This window comes from Aulonocara stuartgranti, assembly GCF_965226115.1.
Source record: "Aulonocara stuartgranti genome assembly, chromosome: 4".
In the NCBI taxonomy this organism is placed as follows: Eukaryota; Metazoa; Chordata; class Actinopteri; order Cichliformes; family Cichlidae; genus Aulonocara; species Aulonocara stuartgranti.
This window is the reverse complement of record NC_138942.1, coordinates 278,382-293,650: the sequence shown is the minus strand read 5'-3', so window position 1 is coordinate 293,650 and position 15,269 is coordinate 278,382.

Genomic DNA, 15,269 nt, shown 5'->3' with positions numbered 1-15,269 from the left:
TAGGGGTGGCTGGACCCTATCTAGGCCCTGGCTGTTCCTCCCTCTATCATCTAAGGCCGCAGCCGTTGGTCTAATCTGCTTCTCAACTATCACTTTAGGGTAGAGGGACCGGTGATGTTCTCGTTCTGGTCTTTGTAATGGTGGAAAATCTCCTTCACTATCTATGTCAAAGTCTGATGTTGAGTTTCCCTCCAGTGACCTATCAGGGAATGATTCTGCATACACTGACCCATCAAGTGATTCTCCCTCCCCTGAGAAGAAGTTCTGTATAGTTTCCACAGTAGATTGAGTTAGTCTGGCCTTGTATCTTTTTCCTGCCCAAGTAATTGCGATTCGAAGAGCATTTTCATTAAAGGCAAGGTTGGCATAGTTTGTAATCACATTAATATAATGTTCTTGCAACGCCAGTAAGTTGTTCTCTAACCACTGTTTAGTGTTTCTCTCTACTGCCCTTTGAACCTCCTCAGAAGGTGAGGCTGGTTTAATAAAACTTGTGAGTTTAGTCACTTGTTTTGCCATCCCTCTTGGTGGATCTTTGTTTGCAATAGCTGAGTCTATGATTGCTTTATGATGAATTGCCTGTATTAATTTAAAATATTGTTTGGTCAACTGCCTAGTTTGAACATCCAAAGGTTGATAATTAGTAGATTGCTTAATTTGTCTAGGAAATCGAATCCCATTTCTATTCTTTTCCCTCCCCCTCTGCTCCCTCCCGTTCCTATTTCTATTGTGTGTATTTGTCTGTGTGTCTGTGTCAAATCTCTCTGTCCGGCTGAAGTGGGCCGCTCCAGACCTGTTAGAAAAAGCCATAGTCAGTAGGAGGCCTACCTGGATGTGTCTGAAGGGTTCCTGAGCCGCCTTCTTCCAGAAATATGGAAACCTCTAGGCCTCTGTAGTCCTGGAGTGGAAAATCTGTCCTCAGATGGAAAAGGTTAGTTCCCACTCACAGTCACATTTGTGCTTGGAATAATCCCACAAGGAGGAAGTCTCTATTGCTTTCTTTTAAGTTCAAAAAAGAGTTTTTTTATATTCCTTCTCGTCCTGATCCACTTGTTTTCAGAATGGTTTTTCTTCTCTGTTAGGCTGAGAGGAATTTGCAGGCCGGCAAGATAAAGAGCCTCATACTGACATATTTAAAATCCAATTTATTTAACTGTATAGGATTAAAATCATTTAGATAAAAAATCAAAAGCCAAATTTGGCAACTTGAAAGCTAGAAATCTGGGCTGAGGTCTAGAGTTTGGCCCAATTCAGTCTTTTCTCCCTTACGTTTCGCAGGACATGCTGCTTCTTCAGAGGGATACACAGAGAGAGATGCACAGATGCAATGATTTAAGGTTTTGAGGGTGGGGACCAAGTCCCGCCCCCAAAGCCTCAGAAAAAGGGGAGTGGGATGGGAGGGGAAATAAACCAAAAGGGTTAGGGGTTGAAATGGTTAGGATTAGGATAACAGATCTGGGGAGGGAGAATCACCAGTTTATTTTCAAAAAACAATTGGCAGGATTCAAATTAGTGTTTCCCATACATCAAAGAGCCTCTGATGGTGCTGTCGGAATAAGCCAGAGACATGGAGGGAGGGCCAATCCAAAACCTTTTAGGTTTAAGGCAGGAGAGTCAGGTACAAGCGGTTCTATTTTCCTTTTTTCATTACTTCATATACAACTCATATGTACATTATCCTGTACCAGATGTTATCTTATTTGCTGCCTTTTAATTAAATCTATAAAAAAAATTCATGTGTGTATGTATCTCCTTCCAAAAAAATAAAGTTTATTTGCTTCCTGTTCCTTTAATAATGGCATCACTTATAGTCAGTTTCCTTCCATTATACATTCCAGTTAGAGCTCCCAGGGGTTAAACACCACACACAGAAGTTCATATCCATGATTTTATGTTGAAGTCTAAGATAATCCCCCTTCGGTGTACTCTTACATGGTGCTTATACATGATCAAAAGCTAAATGTCTCCCTCAAGTGGTTTTTCTGGGGACAGAATGATTAGAGGTGAAACAGGGTGAGGTGCCCAGGCTTCTGGCATCTGGCTAGGTTAGGTTAGGGGCCTATTGATCTTGTACAGTCACTGTTGTGAGTCCGATGCACTGGCAACAGCTGCCTGGTCACTGTCACTCATGTCTCACCCCTTGTGGCAAACCAGTCTATTATCACTCTCATTAGAAGAAGGAAAGTTCAATTGAAGACACAATATTCTTTTTTTTGCCCCAGCATGTACCTCTCCAGCTTTTATTGTCATGTCAAGAGTCTCACAAAACAGCAATAATTGTCAATACAATTGAAAGGGAGCAATTCAGACTGCGTTCAGGCCCCATGGATGTTGAGTTCGCAGTCTGGAAATCCACAATCTCTCATATCTCCTCCTCTGGCCCTCCGTCCATGTCGCACAGGTTTGAAGTCCCGTTATACTCAGATGTTGTAATGTGTGAATTTGGAAATGCAATACTAGTGGAGTGTCCAGTCCATTCCTCTCAATATTGTAAATATGTTGTTTTAACCTCTCCAACAGAGTTTGACCTGTTTCACCCACATAGAGTAGACAACATTCTTCGCAACAGATGCAATAAACAATGTTGCTCGTGTTTAGGGACATTCTCTGTAAGATGGGTGCCCCTATTTTCCCATAAGGATTATACAAGAACCGTTTCGGTTTAAAGGCCCAATGATTGGGTTTCCCCGATCTTATACGTCTCATCTGTTCTGGCAACTTGGCCCTGACGAGCATATCTCTCAGATTCTTGTTCCTCCTGTGGGCTGAAATCACTCTGCAGTCTTGGAGTCGTACCAAACCAGAGGTGTATTTCTTAAAGTTTGTTTTGAGTTGATGATGCAATGGTAGATAAGAACGCGAGTAAGTGGTAACTAGTGGCATAAGTCTATTCTGTTCTCCCTGTTGTATCTGATTTTGAGTCTGATTTCCCCTCATTGCATTAGAGTTTAGTCCAGCAAGGGTGCTGCTCTTAATTGTTCTAAGGAACCTCCTAGAATATCCCCTCTTCCTGAGGCTCCGGAATAATATGCCAATTGCATCCTGAAGATCTGATTCCTTTGAAGAAATTCTATAAAACCTGATGATTTGGGACTTTATGATACCCTTGAAAGTGTGTTTGGGATGGTAGCTGCTCTTATGCAAGAGAGCATGGCAATCTGTAGGTTTAAAGTAAACCTTAGTGGAAATTTTCAGATTTTGACCCAGTTGTTCTAAAAATACTGTCGTGTCCAAGAAATTGACCTGTATTGGATGTATTTCATATTTGACTTTAATGGAGGGATGATGACTATTCAAGATGTTGATAAATTCAGTGAATTTATGTTCACCATGGGGCCACGCCCCTATGATGTCATCTAAGAACCTAAAATAGAAGGTTGGTTTATGCGGACACTTTCTCAGGGCCTCACATTCCCATTGGCTCATATATAGGTTAGCATAAGAAGGGGCATATCTATGTCCCATAGCTGTACCCTGAACCTGTAAATATTGTCTCCCCGCAAATTCAAAATCATTACACCTCAAACAGATTTCCAACAGCTGCAAGAGTTCTGCGTCCGGTCTCTTAGGATCTGGATGTTGTTCCAAGATATTTTTTATTGTGCTTAAACCTAATTCGGTATTAATGTTTGTATAAAGACTTTCAATATCAATTGTGAAGAGTTGCGTATTTATTGGTAATCGTATTGGTTTGATAAGTTCCAGGAAGTGATATGTATCTTTCAAATAACTAGGATGTTTAACCGAGAGAGGTCCCAGAAAGTGATCTATATAGAGGGAGATGTTATAAGTCGCACTGCTACAGTCCGATACAATGGGCCTCCCTGACGGAATCACGTTTGGTACTGTCCACGTCTGGGGATCTTTATGGATCTTCGGAAGGAGGTAAAACTGTCTATTCCGAGGTTCATCTGGGCCATATAGAAAATCCCTTTGTTTTGCAGTAATATATTTTTTATTATATAATTTACTCACGATACTACGAACTTGGAGTTGTGTGTTCTGTTGAATACTGTTCTCAATAGCTCTGTAGTATTTACCATTAGCCAGCTGTCTATTAGCTTCCAGAACATATTGATGTTTATCCAAAATCACAATCTTGGAACCCTTATCTGCTGGTTTAAAAATAATGTTTTTATTTTGTTGAAGTTCCCTAATCACTTCCATATCCTCACCTCCCACACCATCAGTACCCCTGCTCCACAGTCGGAATCCAGCAGAATCCCGCAAGTCGGCTTCAATTAACTTTCTCACTCTCTCATCCAACTGGCCCCAAGTGGGTTCCCAATTAGATGGTAGCGTAAAACGAGTCCTACAGTCCCCATCCTTTTTATCCTCACCAAAATGGTCCAAGAGTTTAATCCTCCTGTGATATAAGGAAATGTCCCTCCATAACTCCTCCCTATCTAGTATATTTGGGGTTGGAATGTAAGAAAGCCCTTTCTCCAATAGTTCTATTTGTCGCGCAGTGGGTCGGAATAAGGTTGATAAATTTAATATATTACTCCCCTCAGCACACCAACCGTGTTTAGGGGATTTCAAATCATGTATCCCATCTGTAGGTGAATCAGAATCCAATAGAATACTATTAGGTGGATCAGTGAAAGACTGTAAACAGAAGATGGAAGACTGTTTCTCCCTACAGTGAGCCCGAGTAAAGTCTGAAGGGCGATCCCCCATATTAGGCTCAATAGGAGTTAAAAATCCAATTTCAATTCACTGCACCAATGCTTGAATATTCGCCCCGCCGTTTCCTGAGTCCAGTGGATGTTATCTGTGACCGTATGGAATTGGTCCTCGGCTATACGGCTTATTACAGGCAAACGCTTCAACGCGAAGTCATTAACAATGTCTAAGTTGTATTTCTGCTCCTGAGGTAGAAGGTGCGAATAGTTAATCAGTGGGAAATAAATATTTGCATTGGGGAAAACAGACTGAGCCTTCCTGTAGAGCATTCTAAGTTGTTTTATGGATGTTTTATGTGGATCCTGGTCTCTATTATTAATACCCACCGACAGCACCACCAGCTTCACCAGTGCATGCGGAGGGGTTTTTTCCAAGATCTGATTAAAGTGATAGAACGACGCGCCTGGATAACTATCAATCTGAATCTCTCCTGAGCAATGTGGTGGCATACGATAGAGGTTAGAATCCCCCAGAAACCAAATTGGTTTGTTACATTTAAATTGCCAATCCATGATCTTTCTCCCTTTTCGGGCCTTATGGGTATTTGGAAAATGTGCATATTTGTCTTTCTCTCTCTCAGTCATTTGATTTGAGTTGTTTAGTTTTTGATGTAAGGTTGCCGCTGACACATTTAGGGAGCCCGCAACAAGAGTAATTTTTGGGTCAGATGAGGTCGTTTGTGTCCCACAGTCGGCATTATTGCCCTTGACCGGGCCCTGCATCATCATGTTGTTGTTATTTCCCGTTACTCTTTTAGCGGTGTCTCGCTCTCCTGTTCCTGTGTCCATTACAGCGGCACTCCCTTCAGTCTGTAACCTGTATTTTACTGCTGTGGCAGTAGAATGAGAGAGAAGATGATGGTGAGTGCCACTCTCCTGGTCAAGGCCATGGATTTGTAAATCCGGGTCATTCTGAGAGAAACCACCACATTGCTTCTAACCTGTGTAGGCTGGTGAAGAGATACATTAGTAAGTTTTGTGAATCTCGGATGATGTTTATTTGATCTTATATTGCCCTCACTTTTATTGAGTTTACCAGCTGTTTCGATCCAATTACCCATATCTGTTGTAAAGTCACTATCAAATGTTAAAAAGGGGGGTCTATTTTCTGTCTCCCTATGTTGTTGTTCTCTCTCCTCCACAGCTCCTTGTCGTGAAAGCTGTAGGGTGGGAGGCGGAGAGACAGACCTCTTTTGGCTACTATCAGCTTCACATGTCCCTGAATGGACCTGGGTGGGTGCAGCCAAACTGTTTTCCTTGATTGTGGATATTGGTATTATAGGGGAGAGGGTTCGATTACGGGTCACCTCTAATGGCCCATTCATGTGAGGGTCTGTTGTTAATTCCTCTCCATACGGAGTGGACTGAGAGTCCCGTAGGGGTGGCTGGACCCTATCTAGGCCCTGGCTGTTCCTCCCTCTATCATCTAAGGCCGCAGCCGTTGGTCTAATCTGCTTCTCAACTATCACTTTAGGGTAGAGGGACCGGTGATGTTCTCGTTCTGGTCTTTGTAATGGTGGAAAATCTCCTTCACTATCTATGTCAAAGTCTGATGTTGAGTTTCCCTCCAGTGACCTATCAGGGAATGATTCTGCATACACTGACCCATCAAGTGATTCTCCCTCCCCTGAGAAGAAGTTCTGTATAGTTTCCACAGTAGATTGAGTTAGTCTGGCCTTGTATCTTTTTCCTGCCCAAGTAATTGCGATTCGAAGAGCATTTTCATTAAAGGCAAGGTTGGCATAGTTTGTAATCACATTAATATAATGTTCTTGCAACGCCAGTAAGTTGTTCTCTAACCACTGTTTAGTGTTTCTCTCTACTGCCCTTTGAACCTCCTCAGAAGGTGAGGCTGGTTTAATAAAACTTGTGAGTTTAGTCACTTGTTTTGCCATCCCTCTTGGTGGATCTTTGTTTGCAATAGCTGAGTCTATGATTGCTTTATGATGAATTGCCTGTATTAATTTAAAATATTGTTTGGTCAACTGCCTAGTTTGAACATCCAAAGGTTGATAATTAGTAGATTGCTTAATTTGTCTAGGAAATCGAATCCCATTTCTATTCTTTTCCCTCCCCCTCTGCTCCCTCCCGTTCCTATTTCTATTGTGTGTATTTGTCTGTGTGTCTGTGTCAAATCTCTCTGTCCGGCTGAAGTGGGCCGCTCCAGACCTGTTAGAAAAAGCCATAGTCAGTAGGAGGCCTACCTGGATGTGTCTGAAGGGTTCCTGAGCCGCCTTCTTCCAGAAATATGGAAACCTCTAGGCCTCTGTAGTCCTGGAGTGGAAAATCTGTCCTCAGATGGAAAAGGTTAGTTCCCACTCACAGTCACATTTGTGCTTGGAATAATCCCACAAGGAGGAAGTCTCTATTGCTTTCTTTTAAGTTCAAAAAAGAGTTTTTTTATATTCCTTCTCGTCCTGATCCACTTGTTTTCAGAATGGTTTTTCTTCTCTGTTAGGCTGAGAGGAATTTGCAGGCCGGCAAGATAAAGAGCCTCATACTGACATATTTAAAATCCAATTTATTTAACTGTATAGGATTAAAATCATTTAGATAAAAAATCAAAAGCCAAATTTGGCAACTTGAAAGCTAGAAATCTGGGCTGAGGTCTAGAGTTTTGGCCCAATTCAGTCTTTTCTCCCTTACGTTTCGCAGGACATGCTGCTTCTTCAGAGGGATACACAGAGAGAGATGCACAGATGCAATGATTTAAGGTTTTGAGGGTGGGGACCAAGTCCCGCCCCCAAAGCCTCAGAAAAGGGGAGTGGGATGGGAGGGGAAATAAACCAAAAGGGTTAGGGGTTGAAATGGTTAGGATTAGGATAACAGATCTGGGGAGGGAGAATCACCAGTTTATTTTCAAAAAACAATTGGCAGGATTCAAATTAGTGTTTCCCATACATCAAAGAGCCTCTGATGGTGCTGTCGGAATAAGCCAGAGACATGGAGGGAGGGCCAATCCAAAACCTTTTAGGTTTAAGGCAGGAGAGTCAGGTACAAGCGGTTCTATTTTCCTTTTTTCATTACTTCATATACAACTCATATGTACATTATCCTGTACCAGATGTTATCTTATTTGCTGCCTTTTAATTAAATCTATAAAAAAAATTCATGTGTGTATGTATCTCCTTCCAAAAAAATAAAGTTTATTTGCTTCCTGTTCCTTTAATAATGGCATCACTTATAGTCAGTTTCCTTCCATTATACATTCCAGTTAGAGCTCCCAGGGGTTAAACACCACACACAGAAGTTCATATCCATGATTTTATGTTGAAGTCTAAGATAATCCCCCTTCGGTGTACTCTTACATGGTGCTTATACATGATCAAAAGCTAAATGTCTCCCTCAAGTGGTTTTTCTGGGGACAGAATGATTAGAGGTGAAACAGGGTGAGGTGCCCAGGCTTCTGGCATCTGGCTAGGTTAGGTTAGGGGCCTATTGATCTTGTACAGTCACTGTTGTGAGTCCGATGCACTGGCAACAGCTGCCTGGTCACTGTCACTCATGTCTCACCCCTTGTGGCAAACCAGTCTATTATCACTCTCATTAGAAGAAGGAAAGTTCAATTGAAGACACAATATTCTTTTTTTTGCCCCAGCATGTACCTCTCCAGCTTTTATTGTCATGTCAAGAGTCTCACAAAACAGCAATAATTGTCAATACAATTGAAAGGGAGCAATTCAGACTGCGTTCAGGCCCCATGGATGTTGAGTTCGCAGTCTGGAAATCCACAATCTCTCATATCTCCTCCTCTGGCCCTCCGTCCATGTCGCACAGGTTTGAAGTCCCGTTATACTCAGATGTTGTAATGTGTGAATTTGGAAATGCAATACTAGTGGAGTGTCCAGTCCATTCCTCTCAATATTGTAAATATGTTGTTTTAACCTCTCCAACAGAGTTTGACCTGTTTCACCCACATAGAGTAGACAACATTCTTCGCAACAGATGCAATAAACAATGTTGCTCGTGTTTAGGGACATTCTCTGTAAGATGGGTGCCCCTATTTTCCCATAAGGATTATACAAGAACCGTTTCGGTTTAAAGGCCCAATGATTGGGTTTCCCCGATCTTATACGTCTCATCTGTTCTGGCAACTTGGCCCTGACGAGCATATCTCTCAGATTCTTGTTCCTCCTGTGGGCTGAAATCACTCTGCAGTCTTGGAGTCGTACCAAACCAGAGGTGTATTTCTTAAAGTTTGTTTTGAGTTGATGATGCAATGGTAGATAAGAACGCGAGTAAGTGGTAACTAGTGGCATAAGTCTATTCTGTTCTCCCTGTTGTATCTGATTTTGAGTCTGATTTCCCCTCATTGCATTAGAGTTTAGTCCAGCAAGGGTGCTGCTCTTAATTGTTCTAAGGAACCTCCTAGAATATCCCCTCTTCCTGAGGCTCCGGAATAATATGCCAATTGCATCCTGAAGATCTGATTCCTTTGAAGAAATTCTATAAAACCTGATGATTTGGGACTTTATGATACCCTTGAAAGTGTGTTTGGGATGGTAGCTGCTCTTATGCAAGAGAGCATGGCAATCTGTAGGTTTAAAGTAAACCTTAGTGGAAATTTTCAGATTTTGACCCAGTTGTTCTAAAAATACTGTCGTGTCCAAGAAATTGACCTGTATTGGATGTATTTCATATTTGACTTTAATGGAGGGATGATGACTATTCAAGATGTTGATAAATTCAGTGAATTTATGTTCACCATGGGGCCACGCCCCTATGATGTCATCTAAGAACCTAAAATAGAAGGTTGGTTTATGCGGACACTTTCTCAGGGCCTCACATTCCCATTGGCTCATATATAGGTTAGCATAACAAGGGGCATATCTATGTCCCATAGCTGTACCCTGAACCTGTAAATATTGTCTCCCCGCAAATTCAAAATCATTACACCTCAAACAGATTTCCAACAGCTGCAAGAGTTCTGCGTCCGGTCTCTTAGGATCTGGATGTTGTTCCAAGATATTTTTTATTGTGCTTAAACCTAATTCGGTATTAATGTTTGTATAAAGACTTTCAATATCAATTGTGAAGAGTTGCGTATTTATTGGTAATCGTATTGGTTTGATAAGTTCCAGGAAGTGATATGTATCTTTCAAATAACTAGGATGTTTAACCGAGAGAGGTCCCAGAAAGTGATCTATATAGAGGGAGATGTTATAAGTCGCACTGCTACAGTCCGATACAATGGGCCTCCCTGACGGAATCACGTTTGGTACTGTCCACGTCTGGGGATCTTTATGGATCTTCGGAAGGAGGTAAAACTGTCTATTCCGAGGTTCATCTGGGCCATATAGAAAATCCCTTTGTTTTGCAGTAATATATTTTTTATTATATAATTTACTCACGATACTACGAACTTGGAGTTGTGTGTTCTGTTGAATACTGTTCTCAATAGCTCTGTAGTATTTACCATTAGCCAGCTGTCTATTAGCTTCCAGAACATATTGATGTTTATCCAAAATCACAATCTTGGAACCCTTATCTGCTGGTTTAAAAATAATGTTTTTATTTTGTTGAAGTTCCCTAATCACTTCCATATCCTCACCTCCCACACCATCAGTACCCCTGCTCCACAGTCGGAATCCAGCAGAATCCCGCAAGTCGGCTTCAATTAACTTTCTCACTCTCTCATCCAACTGGCCCCAAGTGGGTTCCCAATTAGATGGTAGCGTAAAACGAGTCCTACAGTCCCCATCCTTTTTATCCTCACCAAAATGGTCCAAGAGTTTAATCCTCCTGTGATATAAGGAAATGTCCCTCCATAACTCCTCCCTATCTAGTATATTTGGGGTTGGAATGTAAGAAAGCCCTTTCTCCAATAGTTCTATTTGTCGCGCAGTGGGTCGGAATAAGGTTGATAAATTTAATATATTACTCCCCTCAGCACACCAACCGTGTTTAGGGGATTTCAAATCATGTATCCCATCTGTAGGTGAATCAGAATCCAATAGAATACTATTAGGTGGATCAGTGAAAGACTGTAAACAGAAGATGGAAGACTGTTTCTCCCTACAGTGAGCCCGAGTAAAGTCTGAAGGGCGATCCCCCATATTAGGCTCAATAGGAGTTAAAAATCCAATTTCAATTCACTGCACCAATGCTTGAATATTCGCCCCGCCGTTTCCTGAGTCCAGTGGATGTTATCTGTGACCGTATGGAATTGGTCCTCGGCTATACGGCTTATTACAGGCAAACGCTTCAACGCGAAGTCATTAACAATGTCTAAGTTGTATTTCTGCTCCTGAGGTAGAAGGTGCGAATAGTTAATCAGTGGGAAATAAATATTTGCATTGGGGAAAACAGACTGAGCCTTCCTGTAGAGCATTCTAAGTTGTTTTATGGATGTTTTATGTGGATCCTGGTCTCTATTATTAATACCCACCGACAGCACCACCAGCTTCACCAGTGCATGCGGAGGGGTTTTTTCCAAGATCTGATTAAAGTGATAGAACGACGCGCCTGGATAACTATCAATCTGAATCTCTCCTGAGCAATGTGGTGGCATACGATAGAGGTTAGAATCCCCCAGAAACCAAATTGGTTTGTTACATTTAAATTGCCAATCCATGATCTTTCTCCCTTTTCGGGCCTTATGGGTATTTGGAAAATGTGCATATTTGTCTTTCTCTCTCTCAGTCATTTGATTTGAGTTGTTTAGTTTTTGATGTAAGGTTGCCGCTGACACATTTAGGGAGCCCGCAACAAGAGTAATTTTTGGGTCAGATGAGGTCGTTTGTGTCCCACAGTCGGCATTATTGCCCTTGACCGGGCCCTGCATCATCATGTTGTTGTTATTTCCCGTTACTCTTTTAGCGGTGTCTCGCTCTCCTGTTCCTGTGTCCATTACAGCGGCACTCCCTTCAGTCTGTAACCTGTATTTTACTGCTGTGGCAGTAGAATGAGAGAGAAGATGATGGTGAGTGCCACTCTCCTGGTCAAGGCCATGGATTTGTAAATCCGGGTCATTCTGAGAAACCACCACATTGCTTCTAACCTGTGTAGGCTGGTGAAGAGATACATTAGTAAGTTTTGTGAATCTCGGATGATGTTTATTTGATCTTATATTGCCCTCACTTTTATTGAGTTTACCAGCTGTTTCGATCCAATTACCCATATCTGTTGTAAAGTCACTATCAAATGTTAAAAAGGGGGGTCTATTTTCTGTCTCCCTATGTTGTTGTTCTCTCTCCTCCACAGCTCCTTGTCGTGAAAGCTGTAGGGTGGGAGGCGGAGAGACAGACCTCTTTTGGCTACTATCAGCTTCACATGTCCCTGAATGGACCTGGGTGGGTGCAGCCAAACTGTTTTCCTTGATTGTGGATATTGGTATTATAGGGGAGAGGGTTCGATTACGGGTCACCTCTAATGGCCCATTCATGTGAGGGTCTGTTGTTAATTCCTCTCCATACGGAGTGGACTGAGAGTCCCGTAGGGGTGGCTGGACCCTATCTAGGCCCTGGCTGTTCCTCCCTCTATCATCTAAGGCCGCAGCCGTTGGTCTAATCTGCTTCTCAACTATCACTTTAGGGTAGAGGGACCGGTGATGTTCTCGTTCTGGTCTTTGTAATGGTGGAAAATCTCCTTCACTATCTATGTCAAAGTCTGATGTTGAGTTTCCCTCCAGTGACCTATCAGGGAATGATTCTGCATACACTGACCCATCAAGTGATTCTCCCTCCCCTGAGAAGAAGTTCTGTATAGTTTCCACAGTAGATTGAGTTAGTCTGGCCTTGTATCTTTTTCCTGCCCAAGTAATTGCGATTCGAAGAGCATTTTCATTAAAGGCAAGGTTGGCATAGTTTGTAATCACATTAATATAATGTTCTTGCAACGCCAGTAAGTTGTTCTCTAACCACTGTTTAGTGTTTCTCTCTACTGCCCTTTGAACCTCCTCAGAAGGTGAGGCTGGTTTAATAAAACTTGTGAGTTTAGTCACTTGTTTTGCCATCCCTCTTGGTGGATCTTTGTTTGCAATAGCTGAGTCTATGATTGCTTTATGATGAATTGCCTGTATTAATTTAAAATATTGTTTGGTCAACTGCCTAGTTTGAACATCCAAAGGTTGATAATTAGTAGATTGCTTAATTTGTCTAGGAAATCGAATCCCATTTCTATTCTTTTCCCTCCCCCTCTGCTCCCTCCCGTTCCTATTTCTATTGTGTGTATTTGTCTGTGTGTCTGTGTCAAATCTCTCTGTCCGGCTGAAGTGGGCCGCTCCAGACCTGTTAGAAAAAGCCATAGTCAGTAGGAGGCCTACCTGGATGTGTCTGAAGGGTTCCTGAGCCGCCTTCTTCCAGAAATATGGAAACCTCTAGGCCTCTGTAGTCCTGGAGTGGAAAATCTGTCCTCAGATGGAAAAGGTTAGTTCCCACTCACAGTCACATTTGTGCTTGGAATAATCCCACAAGGAGGAAGTCTCTATTGCTTTCTTTTAAGTTCAAAAAAGAGTTTTTTTATATTCCTTCTCGTCCTGATCCACTTGTTTTCAGAATGGTTTTTCTTCTCTGTTAGGCTGAGAGGAATTTGCAGGCCGGCAAGATAAAGAGCCTCATACTGACATATTTAAAATCCAATTTATTTAACTGTATAGGATTAAAATCATTTAGATAAAAAATCAAAAGCCAAATTTGGCAACTTGAAAGCTAGAAATCTGGGCTGAGGTCTAGAGTTTTGGCCCAATTCAGTCTTTTCTCCCTTACGTTTCGCAGGACATGCTGCTTCTTCAGAGGGATACACAGAGAGAGATGCACAGATGCAATGATTTAAGGTTTTGAGGGTGGGGACCAAGTCCCGCCCCCAAAGCCTCAGAAAAAGGGGAGTGGGATGGGAGGGGAAATAAACCAAAAGGGTTAGGGGTTGAAATGGTTAGGATTAGGATAACAGATCTGGGGAGGGAGAATCACCAGTTTATTTTCAAAAAACAATTGGCAGGATTCAAATTAGTGTTTCCCATACATCAAAGAGCCTCTGATGGTGCTGTCGGAATAAGCCAGAGACATGGAGGGAGGGCCAATCCAAAACCTTTTAGGTTTAAGGCAGGAGAGTCAGGTACAAGCGGTTCTATTTTCCTTTTTTCATTACTTCATATACAACTCATATGTACATTATCCTGTACCAGATGTTATCTTATTTGCTGCCTTTTAATTAAATCTATAAAAAAAATTCATGTGTGTATGTATCTCCTTCCAAAAAAATAAAGTTTATTTGCTTCCTGTTCCTTTAATAATGGCATCACTTATAGTCAGTTTCCTTCCATTATACATTCCAGTTAGAGCTCCCAGGGGTTAAACACCACACACAGAAGTTCATATCCATGATTTTATGTTGAAGTCTAAGATAATCCCCCTTCGGTGTACTCTTACATGGTGCTTATACATGATCAAAAGCTAAATGTCTCCCTCAAGTGGTTTTTCTGGGGACAGAATGATTAGAGGTGAAACAGGGTGAGGTGCCCAGGCTTCTGGCATCTGGCTAGGTTAGGTTAGGGGCCTATTGATCTTGTACAGTCACTGTTGTGAGTCCGATGCACTGGCAACAGCTGCCTGGTCACTGTCACTCATGTCTCACCCCTTGTGGCAAACCAGTCTATTATCACTCTCATTAGAAGAAGGAAAGTTCAATTGAAGACACAATATTCTTTTTTTTGCCCCAGCATGTACCTCTCCAGCTTTTATTGTCATGTCAAGAGTCTCACAAAACAGCAATAATTGTCAATACAATTGAAAGGGAGCAATTCAGACTGCGTTCAGGCCCCATGGATGTTGAGTTCGCAGTCTGGAAATCCACAATCTCTCATATCTCCTCCTCTGGCCCTCCGTCCATGTCGCACAGGTTTGAAGTCCCGTTATACTCAGATGTTGTAATGTGTGAATTTGGAAATGCAATACTAGTGGAGTGTCCAGTCCATTCCTCTCAATATTGTAAATATGTTGTTTTAACCTCTCCAACAGAGTTTGACCTGTTTCACCCACATAGAGTAGACAACATTCTTCGCAACAGATGCAATAAACAATGTTGCTCGTGTTTAGGGACATTCTCTGTAAGATGGGTGCCCCTATTTTCCCATAAGGATTATACAAGAACCGTTTCGGTTTAAAGGCCCAATGATTGGGTTTCCCCGATCTTATACGTCTCATCTGTTCTGGCAACTTGGCCCTGACGAGCATATCTCTCAGATTCTTGTTCCTCCTGTGGGCTGAAATCACTCTGCAGTCTTGGAGTCGTACCAAACCAGAGGTGTATTTCTTAAAGTTTGTTTTGAGTTGATGATGCAATGGTAGATAAGAACGCGAGTAAGTGGTAACTAGTGGCATAAGTCTATTCTGTTCTCCCTGTTGTATCTGATTTTGAGTCTGATTTCCCCTCATTGCATTAGAGTTTAGTCCAGCAAGGGTGCTGCTCTTAATTGTTCTAAGGAACCTCCTAGAATATCCCCTCTTCCTGAGGCTCCGGAATAATATGCCAATTGCATCCTGAAGATCTGATTCCTTTGAAGAAATTCTATAAAACCTGATGATTTGGGACTTTATGATACCCTTGAAAGTGTGTTTGGGATGGTAGCTGCTCTTATGCAAGAGA